Consider the following 11,534-nt stretch of genomic DNA (forward strand, 5'->3'; position numbering starts at 1 on the left):
CCATCCGGGTTCGATCCCTGGGTTGGGAAGATCCCCTGGAAAAGGAAATGGCTACCCACTCCAGCATTCTGGCCTGGAGAATTCCGTGGACTTATAGTTCTTGGGGTTGCAAAGAGTCTGACAGGACTGAGTGACTTTCACTGGCCCCCCTAAGGACCTGCATCATAAGTAGCCCACCTCTCAAGAGCAGGTTCTGATGAGTGTCATTGGCAAGAAGGAAGGAAAAGGCCTGTGGCTGAAAAGCAGTGAAATGGCCCCTCTAGCAGGGAAGGCTGCAACTCTGAGAGGAGCTATGTGCTTGGACTGAGTTTCAAATTGTGTCACCTCATCTCCCCATCTCAATGGGGAAAGCAGGCTGTCGGGCGGGGGGGGCAAGAAAATCAGGGTCTGGACAGTCCTTAGTAGGCCCTGAAAGATTGATTGTGCTAAGTCACTTCTGACTCTGTAACCCTGCAGACTGTAGCCTGCCAGGCTTCTCTGTCCATGGGATTCTCCAGGCAAGAATACTGGAGTGGGTTGCCATTTCCTTCTCCAGGGGATCTTCCCAACCCAGGGATCGAACCCATGTCTCTTATGCCTCCTGCATTGGCAGGCAGGTTCTTTATCACTGGGCACCACCTGGGAAGCCCTGAAATATAAATTAGTCATGATTCCTCTGGAGAAGGGAATGGCTACCCATGCCAGTGTACTGACCTGAAGAGGAGCCTGGCAGGCTACAGTCCATGTGGTAACAAAGGTGGGACATGACTGAGTGACTTTCACTTTTTCATTTTCATCTAATGAACCAAAAGACTGGTACAGGCACGGAAGACCATTCCACCCAGTTCGAACAGTTGTTCAGCATGCTGTGGAGAGTGGCCTTTTCCCACAAGGAATTAGATGTAGACCATGTGAATGGAATATATACTAGGTCTGTCTATACTGAGGTCAGGATGGGAGATACAGGAAAAATGTCTCTCCTTGGATTTTTTTTTCAACTCCTGGATGACTGGAGAAAAAGTTTTCTACCAGTGTTTATCACATTAACACCCTGAGAAGGTTTTGCACAGGTGCTAATATTATTTTTTTAAAAATCACCTTGGTAGTAGGAGCCAAACATTGGCTGTTGACTACACTTGATATAGTATTTATGTTAGATAATGAGAAAAGGAAATAGGAAATGTCTTTTCATGAAATAAGTTACAACTAAACAAGTAACTTCCATGTCCCAGTTTCCAAGGTTTTCTGTTTGTCTGTTTCACAGAGACCTTCCCATCCATGAATCCGTAGACAAGCAACTGGTCTTATTTTCCCTTATAGGATGGATGACATTGGAAGAGGCAGAGCACGTCTAGATTACATTCATATTTCCATGCCATGTTCTGTTGTAATTGGTACTTGACAGGAGCTTATCAATCAGGCATAGACTTACTCTATTCGTTGCTAGTCCCTCTAATGATCTCTCGAGTTGGGGTCATCCCCATATTCTATTAATACAAAGGAAAAGCAAACCAATTACTTGTCTGAGAACTCATTATGGTCCTATTTGTATGAAACAAAACAAAACCAAACCATGGAAATCTGAACTTGGAAATCTCTTGTTTAGTTCTTCCTGTTTCACCAAAAGAAATATTCTTTCTCTCAAAGGATTGAGGAAGTTTATGGAATGGCTTGGAAGACTGAGGTGGAACCATGGAAGCAGGGCTGGTCCCTTTGTGGATGGTGAGCAAATTTGCCTTCAGGCACTCTCACCCGCCTCTGACACAGGAAGAATATTTTGGGACCTCCTAAATTCCAATAGGGCGTGACTGAGAGGAGCACTGGCTTCTAGTCTGAGTGACTGCTGCGGTGAGTGCTCCTGGCAGTCACTTAACCTCTGTTTACCCTTGCTTCCTTGATCCTAAACCAGCAGTGGCTGAATCCACTGTATTTATCTACTTAAGGCCAATGGTGACACAGCACTGTAAATGTACCAGCTGCTGAAAAGGAGAACAAAACAACGTTGAAATGGGAAAATAGTGTGGTCTGAAACAATTCCCTTTTACACTTGCAATTTCTATTCATTTTAATCTCATTGGATTACTGTCCTTCCATTCTGCAAATGGAAATGAGGGCAAACAGCCCTCACAGTCCTTTCAAAACGTTCATGTTTTGAAAGTTTTACTTAGTGAATAATATTTTTCCCCTTTCCTCTGTCTGCCACCTCTTTCAACATATATTCAACTTAGAAACTTATTCAGAATTTGAACAGGTTGAGCAAAGAAATGCAGTCAGAAGTAGCAGATTCTAAATACCAGCTAGGCTATGAGTTCATCCTGAGACCTTAGGCAAACCATTAAAATTCCCCATACCTTTGTTTCCCATCTATGAAACTACAGTGATACTTCTGATTAATATCAATGAGATAGGAAAGATAACAAATGATAAGGCACTTTGAAATATTGTAGTGCAGACCACAAAATATCATGTAGCTGTTTTTGGCACACTAAAATATGGTGTTAGTTTGTACACCACAATTAGGAGATATTTTTTTAACCCAGAGAATTCTGGTACAGTATCTGTGGCCAGGGTGATACCACCCCAAAAACAGTGATATCTCATTGCATTTGAATGACAGTGCCACTGGTCCATATGAGAGTATATTGCCACAGACACAACTAAGTAAAAATGTGATGGCAGAAATGGGTGGGGAAGGGAAAAGCCTCTATTCCACAGAAATGTGGGATTTGTTCATACATACCAGAAGAAAAAACTACATTGAACTTCTTAAAAATGAATGCCACTAAGTGAGCACAAGTCTGATGAAAGATGAGAATGATCATGGAGAAATGGCCTGACATAAAAATTAGACAAGTTGGTCCTAATTTTAAAATTTTCCTAACGAAATTAGTAAAACCAAGGAATTAGACTGTGGGGAAGGGAGGACCGTGTGTTCAGGAAGGAAAAATGGACTCCTAACGTAAGTAAAATTTAAGAACAGTAAGGCTACTAAGAAACAGGGCAAAGAATATGGGCTCTGGATTTTCTTTCCACTGCTTCCTCAATTTGAGACCTTGGATAAGTAGTAGTCTCTTGGAAACAGCTGGAGTCGGGGTGGAAGGTGATAAACTTTTTCTTACTGGTTTGTTGTGAGTCTCAAACTCTGAGCACAGGTCCAGGCTGATTAGTTGGCCTTCTTGTTGTTCAGTTGCTAAGTTGTGTCTGACTCTTTGTGACCTCATGGACTCTAGGATGCCAGGCTCTTTTGTCCTCCACTATCTCCCAGAGTCTGCTCAAATTCATGTCAGTTGAGTCGGTAATACTACCTAGCCATCTCATCTTCTGTCAGCCCCCTTCTCCTTTTGCCTTCATTCATTCCAGCATCAGTCTTTTCCAGTGAGTTGGCTCTTTACATCAGGTAGCAAAAGTATTGGAGTTTCAGCTTCAGCATCAGTGCTTCCAATGAATATTCAGGGTTGATGATGTTTAGGTTGATATTAAGCTATGACAAATCTAGACAGCATATTAAAAAGCAGAGACATCACTTTGCTGACAAAGGTGCTTATAGTCAAAACTATGGTTTTTCCAGTAGTCATGTATGGATGTGAGAGTTGGACCATAAAGAAGGCTGAGTGCCGAAGAATTGATGCTTTCAAACTGTGGTGCTGGAGAAGACTCTTGAGAGTCCCTTGGACAGCAAGGAGATCAAACCAGTGGGTCCTCTACCAATAATGCTGCTAAGTTACTTCAGTCGTGTCCAACTCTGTGCGACCCCATAGATGGCAGCCCACTAGGCTTCCCCGTCCCTGGGATTCCCCAGGCAAGAACACTGGAGTGGGGTGCCATTTCCTTCTCCAATGCATGAAAGTGAAAAGTGAAATTGAAGTCGCTCAGTCGTGTCCGACCCTTAGCAACCCCATGGACTGCAGCTTTCCAGGCTCCTCCATCCATGGGATTTTCCAGGCAAGAGTACTGGAGTGGGGTGCCATTGCCTTCTCTGTCTACCAATAATAATCTCTAATATTTATTGAGCAACACTTAGTGTTGTGCACTGTTCTGAGCCTTTTCACCTAATGACTCACTGAATCCCTGCAACTACCTTATGATGTCACTGCCATCTCTTCCTCAGTTTCTATCTATGTAGACAGACTATTCTAGGAATAGTATCCTGCTATGTAGTAAAAATCAAAATCTTCTTTTTATAGGTACTGGAGATATTCCAAAAAATTTATTTTTCTATAGGCAACCTCTTTCTTGAACATACTAAGAAAGAAAATAACATTTAAAACTACCATTGTCTTGCTTTCATGTGGAGTGGGCTAATACCACCTTTCCTGGTGTCTAGAAAATGAGGCTACCGTGAGGACTCTGTGGCACATATGTTACAGCAAAGCAAATGAGGGATTCAGAATTTAGCACGAAAAGGGCCAAAAAAATAAGTGCTTCAAACTCCAAATCAATTTCCAGGTCTTAGTTTGTAAGCTCCTAGAAGATTTGGGCTTCTAAACTGTGTGCTCATCATCTGGGTTTTGGTTTAATGGAAGTTAGTTCCCTTGAGGCAACAATATTGGAATCCTAACTGGCTGGCCAAAGAAGGGAAAAAATGGATGATCCCTTAAAAATGAATTCTATCATTAGTTATTATGAATACCCCAAATTATGAAAAATTCACATATAAGTATGCCAGGGAAAGGTAGCCGTGAGCTATAATACACACAATCATTTATTACCCAAGAGAATTTAGGTGCTAATGTGGATGGTACTGCATCTGTGAAATTCTGGAACTCACAAAGGGTTCCAAGATATAAAGCCAAATAAAACACAATACAGAGGGAAACGATTTTGATTATGTAACATTTATATATAGCATTTCATTTCGGATTTTCAAATTGCTTTTCAGTCATTGGTTTATTCTTCACAGCACACCTGGGGAGTACATCCGTGCTGTTATCCGCTGTTCACAGCTGAGGCAGCTGAGACTGAAAGAGGCAAAGCGTTTTGTCCAAGAACACAACAGGGGCAGGGTGACAGATTACACATCCATTCAATCACGAGTCCATTCAGCACCTACTCTTGGCAGGCACCACGGTCTGTGGCGTACAGAGGTGGGGACTGTATACAGGGCCCCGGCACTGCAGGAGCCTGCGATCTGCTGGAGCAATAAGTGTTTGGTGGATTATGTCTTCTGGAAAGATCTAGACGGCAAGGATCAGGGTTTAGAGGAGGATGAGGTGAGTCTCCGAAGATTCAAGCAGATGATGGGATTTGAGACCCTTGAGAGATGGGTAGAACTTTGGAAAATAGAGGCTGAGAGTGATGGGAGTGACAGAGAGACACAAAGATGGGCAAATTCAGGATGTATTAGAGAATGTTTGACTGCAGCAGGGCAGTGGAGGAAAAAGGGCTGGAGAGTCAAAAGGAACAGATTTCCCAGGGTGCTGAATTCCCAGTTAAATATAAAGATTTTAGCCTGTGGGTTGTGGGGACTGGACTCATCTCTGACTTCTCCCATTCACTCATTATTCTAACATGTACTGAGTGCTATTATTTTGTGCTTAGTCTCCAGATATTTTCCCCATACATCAGCTTCTCTAAACTTCACAGCATTCCAGCAAGATACAAGTTATTGTTCTTCCTTAAGTGGATGAAAAAAATCATCATGTAGGTAATGACAGATGAGGAATTTGAAAGGAGCACTCTTCACTTCCTCATGGATATGTACTTATGGGAAGAATAAGTGCAGGTTCCGGACAGTGTACTCAAGATACCCAGCTAATAGTATGCCCCTCTCTCTAGCTCATTGTCTTTCTCGAAACAAAAATACATAGGAGAGAAATAAAGTTAATTTCTTCACATGTAATTCTATGTCTAAAGTTAGCTCCAGGTTAAAAGAAAGACAAAGGGTGTTTCCTCCTATTTTCTCTGCCCTACAATTAAGAACAAATGCCTGCATTTTTATAACTTTAGTCTTATAAGTGTCTTGGTCAATTTGATCTAATTCCTTCCCTTTAGCATGTAACTTAACCCATTTATCTTAGTGCCCTGAAGGTCTCCATTTCAGCTTGAATTTTGCCCATCAAGAAATAAGCTTTTTTTCTCTCCAGATATAATTAGCATTTTTACTGTTTAATTATCAGGACTAAAATACGAGTGAGAGAAGAATGACTGTTAACCCAAAAATATTTAGAAAGGAAACAGATTGCTTACTTAAATCTTTCTATAAAGGTGCAAAGCAGTGCTCTAAGGAGGTGGGTGGATGTTTAGGTGACATAAAAATTAAAAGTGAAAAATTTCAACATACATTAAGTAGGGTGATTTTTTTAAAAAATCAATTTGGTTTTGTGGGAGAGTTTTCTTTGAAAATGGCTATCCATGATCAGTCAGGGAAGTCTTCCTTTAGGTCAAATATCTACCGCAAATGATAGGCCAGCTTTAACTGCCTGCCTGAAAACAAATGAGAACCACTAAAATGGGACATTTTAAAATTCTAGATGCAATGCACAACATTCTCCTGTTTTTCAACCCTCTAGTGCCTTGTTTGGCTTTGCCCAGGTTATATTTTATGACCCAAGGCAGAGATTCACGAGTAAATAGTTGAGTGTTTGTTCATGTTTGGTGTACGTGTGTGTGTTTAAGAAGTTGAAAGAAAGTAAAGCTAACAGGTAAGAATGATTACATTTCATCTCAGATCTTAAGATTGTAAGGATCCCCTGTGAAAGACATGGAACACAAGCAGTAGGCCAGAAAATTGTACCTGATTTCTCTTATCTTAAAATGCATGGCTCTTCCCTCTGATTTCAAGGAAAGCAATGGGCTGAGATGTGGTGGCCTGTGTTTCACTGAGGAACACGGTGAAACGAATTCACAGCATCTTGACTTCTAGATCCACAAAGCAGGGATGGTTACCTTGAGATATGGAGGAAACAGGACTTTGAAAGACTCAGAGGAAATCAGACAGCTTATTGTAACCATTTGCATCTCTTTACAGAGGAAAAATCCACAGTGTGTACGTCTGGGGATTTTTCCATGTTGATGGAAGAAAGTGTTCAGAGTACCAAGTGAGTCCCATTGAAGGTATGCATTAGCATTAATTTCTCCTAACTATTGAAATGAAGCCTACCTGGCTCTTTCTTCCCTTAAGATGTTCAGCAAAAATGCTGAGACTCTCAACGCTTTATTGGGGTAGACACCTGCTGGAATTAACCTTATTTAAAAAACAATAATTATGCATAATAGATAATTTCCCCAACCAACAGGCTTCCTGTACAGAGGCTCTTTTCACAAGAGCTTCTGAATTCTGGTGAAGTCTAATGGGGTATTGCAGGTAGGAAAATGTGTGAGAAGCTGAACGACATTTCAATCTGATGTCTGCTGGTGAAGGCAAGTCCAGGAGTCAGTCCCCAAGAAACCAGTATGTCAGCTGACCAAACCTTAGGAGTCTCTGTGGGGAGGATGTTGGTCTTGTCCTGACTCAAGGATCCAAGGTCATTGAGTTGTAGCAACCTTGTAAGCCTCTCAAGGAACTCTTGGTAACCTCCACAGTAAGCACTATAATATTATCCACAGATAAAAGTATTCAGTAAGTTTAGTTGTTAGCAAGTGGTAAGCTTAAGCAATATAGACAACTTCCCCTGTGAATAAAACCAAAACCCTCAGAAGGCGCAAAGAGGAAAGAGCATGGTCAAATGTCAAGTGGCCCCAGACAGGTCACGCTTGCTTAGGATTCCTGGTTCAGATCAGCTGTGGCGGGCGTGAGGACACAAATTCAAGTTCAGAATCACAGAAACCATTCAATTGTAAATGAACTGCAATATGTAATTGGACCTGGCCGTTTAAAATTTTGTGGCCCTTTCAAAGTAAAATGGAAAAAAAAAAAAGGAAAACCATGTCTGTTCTCTGACCCCCTTTTCCAAGAAGCTGAAAATATGGTGTCATTGAGTCTTTAGTTGTGGGTTATCATCCTTATGAGACTTGTCTCTGATTCCAAGATTGGAGGCTCTTCCTCTGCCTCCCCATTATTGCCCACCCACAACTTGAGATAGATCTCAAAGTCTCATTTTGACCATATATTTTTCCAGTTACATGGTGGAAATGAGAAGCTAAATATAGCCACGTGATAACTATCAGCAAAAACAACTTCAAGCTTAACGTCAACAGTGAGTATGTAGCATCAGCTTGAAGACTTGTGTGAACATGTACAAATATTTTCTAAGAAAATTTTTCAGAAAAGTGTATTTATAGATACAATCTCTAATTGCATTGTGAATGATAAACAACACGGTTGGCAAACTATATTTCAGGACTGTTTTGTATATTTATTTGCTGCCATTATTAGCTTTTTCTTTGTGACCGCAAATTATATCTGCTTATTAATATTGGTGGAAAGAGGGAATTGCTGTACTCTAGTGCTGGGAAAGGATTTTTTTGGTTGACAGTGAGGGTTGCAGAAAGTCTTGTTTAAGAGTTTATTTTGGTATTTGTCTCATCTTAAAAGGCTGTGACTGGGACTTCATATCTAATAAGCATGCATGTTACATTTTTATGTTTGCTGAGTGCCTTATAGTCTTCCATTAGTCTACACAATACCCCTTGAGGGTGGGTCAGTATTACTGCCTACAGTTTACAGTTGAGAAAATATGTGCCACTCAGGGATTATGTGATTTGTACAAGGTCACCCAGCATGCTAGCCTAGCTAGTAAAAGATAACATCAAAGCTCTTTCCAAATAAAAAGTGCCTTATGAATGTTAGGTAGTATTAATGGGCATGATCCCAGGATGAGTAAAATACACTCCAGGAGTAAAGTGCTATACATGCTTTATGAAAGTAATTCTTTTTAACCACAGAGCAACTTTCAAAACAGGAATTCTTGAACCTAGCTTTGTATCAGAAACATCTTTATAGCTCTGAGAGCATGTGAGCACCTGGCCTCCTACCTGAAGAACAGAATCACAGTCGGGCAGAGGACCCAGGTGATCTGTGTCTTGAAAAATCTCCAGGGGGATTCTGATGCTCAGCTAAGGTTGAGAGCCATGATTCTGGGTCAGAATAATAATCTCAATTAAGCAACAATAACAGTAACACTGTGGAGTCAATTTAGGAGAAATCTCCGGGGTTCTACCCACCAATTCACAACTGTTATTAGCAAAGGAACTGCCTCCATGAAATAATTGACTGTAGTATCCATGCATGGAATTCCAGGAAATAATCCAAAGATGAAAGTTTACTTAAGAACTGATAAGGTTTGAATGCTATACTTTATTGGGTAAACTTACTGGAGCCTTTCTTGGATTATTATTTAGTCCACCCTAATGCTTTTATTCTGATTACCTTGTATGATAATCAGCACATTAAGAACCTATAATCTCTGTCCTTTCATCCATTTTTCAAACATTTATTGAATACTTACTATGTGGAGATTGCAGAGTAAAAATGGTCCTGGCCCACAAGGAGTTTATAATCAAGTGATAAAATAAACACAGGCCAAACAAACCAAAATCCTATAATACTAAGCTACACATGTTAAATGATGGTCGAAGTGTATATGAGGCCTTATTCGTAGTTGCTGAAAAGTTGAAACAGCCCAAATGTCCATCGGTTGATAAATAGATAACATGTGGTATGTCTACACAATAAGCTGTCTATCATTCAACAATAAAATGAAATGAAGTACTGATACATGCTACAACATGGATGGATTTTTTAAAAATTCTGCTAAATGAAAGAATCCAGTCATAACCACATACTGTATGATTCTATTTACATAAAATATCCTAAATAAGCAAGTCTATAGAGATAGAAAATAGACTAGTGGTTGCCTAAGGCTGGGGGCTTGTTGGGGAGGAGTGGGGAGGAACTGTTAGTAGGTACAGGGTTTCTTTTGGGGTTGATTAAAATGTTTTAAAGCTGTGGTGATGGTTGCACAACTCTGTGACGATTCTAAAAGACCATTAAATCATATACTTTACATGGGTGAATTGTATGAGAATCATGTCTCAGTAAAGTGTGTGTCTATATAAACACATATGCGGCTACTGCTAGGTCACTTCAGTCATGTCTGACTCCTTGTAACTCCATGGACTGTAGCCTGCCGTTCCTCTGACCATGGGGTTCTCCAGGCAAGAATACCGGAATGGGTTGCCATGCCCTCCTCCAGGAGGTCTTTCCAACCCAGGGATCAAACTTGCATCTCCTGAGCATCTCCTGCATTGGCAGGCAGGTTCTTTGCCACTAGCACCATGTAGGAAGTCCATGTCTGTGTATTTATATAAATATATCCAGTACTTTTGCCTGCAAAATCCCGTGGAAGGAGGAGCCTGGTAGACTGCAGTCCATGGGGTCGCGAAGAGTCGGACACGACTGAGTGACTTCCCTTTCACTTTTCACTTTCATGCATTGGAGAAGGAAATGGCAACCCACTCCAGTGTTCTTGCCTGGAGAATCCCAGGGACGGGGGAGCCTGGTGGGCTGCCATCTATGGGGTCGCACAGAGTTGGACACGACTGAAGCGACTTAGCAGCAGCACCAGCATACATATTTTTATATATATATATATAGTGTTATATAGACTTAATGAGAAGAGTGGTTAATTGATTTGGACTGGAAGAAAGTAGTAGAAAATTTCCTGGAGGAAATGGCATTTGAGCTGAGTCAAAACAGAGATTTTTGGAAGGAGGGAAGACAGGCTCAAAGATAGTTGAGTGATGATACTTTCATGCAAAGGCCAGTTAACTGGAAAAGATGGAGTTTAGGATACACGAAGGGTACAGCCGATGGGGGCTAGATGCACGGCGCTCACTACCATACTAGTTCTATCACTAGTTTCATTTTTATAGAACTGTGATTGGCTTGTGAGTGGTCTGATGGTGGCTGTGATTTGGAAGGATAATTGAAGGTGGTGCTGAGGTGGCTGGGAGATGGGGTGGGAGGGCAGTGAGCAGGGGAGACCATTTAGGAGGCCAGGCTAGGGCAGGGTGTAGACAAGAAGCAACGAAGCCCTCAACTCTGACAGCAGCAGTGAGCACTGGAACAAAGACAGATGTGAGAAACCATTTAAGAAGGAGAATCGTAGAATTTTGTGACACTGGGGAGTAGGTGAGAGGGCACAGGATATATACAACAGGGTATCTTGGGCCACAGAAAGGCTGGGTCCTTTTATGTAATTTAGAATCATATTTCATATTGTTGAAATAACACCAACCGGCCAAATTGTAGCTCTTTAACTCCTTGTCAACAAGGGTTTGATTACAGAGATTCTTACATTTCTTAACAAAGGAATGTATATTGTGAATAAAGGGTGGCTGGAAAAGAAATGCTATCCTCTCATTTTGGGAGCTTATTGGAATCAGACCTCCCCACATTGGAGGTGAAGCAGTCATATATGGCCTGTTGAATGGGTAAGTATTTATTTACCTCTTGGTCAGATAGCTTCCCTGGAAACCATTCCCTTGGTGTGAGCAGCTTGGATTTACTGCCAGGGCAACACCTCCCCTCCAACGCCCATGCTGCCTCTTGGCCCTGTCCTTACCAGCAGGTGTTCGCAAGCAGCCTTCTGTTTTGCTTCTAATGAGAGCACAGC

Source organism: Oryx dammah, unplaced genomic scaffold (assembly GCF_014754425.2).
Source record: "Oryx dammah isolate SB20612 unplaced genomic scaffold, SCBI_Odam_1.1 HiC_scaffold_5, whole genome shotgun sequence".
NCBI lineage: Eukaryota > Metazoa > Chordata > Mammalia > Artiodactyla > Bovidae > Oryx > Oryx dammah.